This window comes from Pteropus vampyrus, unplaced genomic scaffold (assembly GCF_000151845.1).
Source record: "Pteropus vampyrus isolate Shadow unplaced genomic scaffold, Pvam_2.0 Scaffold348, whole genome shotgun sequence".
In the NCBI taxonomy this organism is placed as follows: domain Eukaryota; kingdom Metazoa; phylum Chordata; class Mammalia; order Chiroptera; family Pteropodidae; genus Pteropus; species Pteropus vampyrus.
The window spans coordinates 606,736-607,654 of record NW_011889129.1 but is presented as its reverse complement, the minus strand read 5'-3'; positions in this window follow the sequence as shown (position 1 = coordinate 607,654).

Genomic DNA, 919 nt, shown 5'->3' with positions numbered 1-919 from the left:
TACCTTCTGTTCCATTTCCTTTTGTATCAGTATTTGTTTTACCTGCTTAAAGATGCTTGTCGTTAGTAAGGGAAGACAGGCAGAATAGAAGTCGAATGAGTCTACCTTCTGTCAATCTTTTCTCATTCTCTCCAAACATAGCTTTAAACCATGAACTCTCAACAAGGGTTATAGTATTTTCAAGGGGGCAAAAATCAGTTGTTGGGGGCAAAAAAGTCTAAGATATTAAAATGGTTTGAGGCCCTCCAAAACGCGGTCCTACCCAGTAAGATCTTATTTCTTCAAGATTGGTGGCAGGTGTCAGATTCCAAACTTCCTTAAATAAACGTTAAAGGCCCAAACACACCTTCCCACCTGTCTTGCTGTTCCCTTCCTCCTGCATTGGTTTAAAACTGACCAATAATTCTGGCCCACTCCCCTGTTCTTTTCCCACCTTCAGCTGGAAAACACTGGAGTTCAGAAGGGAGTCAGTGTGACCAACATGTGTCAGAGGCTTGCCTGGATCTGGCCCCTAAGACTTTGAACTCGGAAGGCACCTGCCAATGCCTGGCACATCACATGGGTTCAACAAATAATTGTCTTAGTGCTCCTTTCTCGTCCTCATTCACACTCTGGCTTTTCATTTGGGTTTTACTTTCCGTTTCTGGCATTTGCTCCTGCAAAATCTTCCTCATCTGGCTTCCCAAAGTAGACCACCAGTGCTTTCCTGTAACCTTAAACTGCAGTCTCACACTTGGCCCTGACAGCCTTGCCTCTTCAGGCAGCTGGGCCCCCGGTGAGATAATTACTTGTGAGCTCTACCCAACCTGCATCTCAAATGAAACTGCTTCAGAACTGAGATTCCAGGGGCAAGGAAAACAGCCACATTCCAGGAAAAGCATTTTCATTTTATTTAAAAATTATTTACAATTCATTAAGT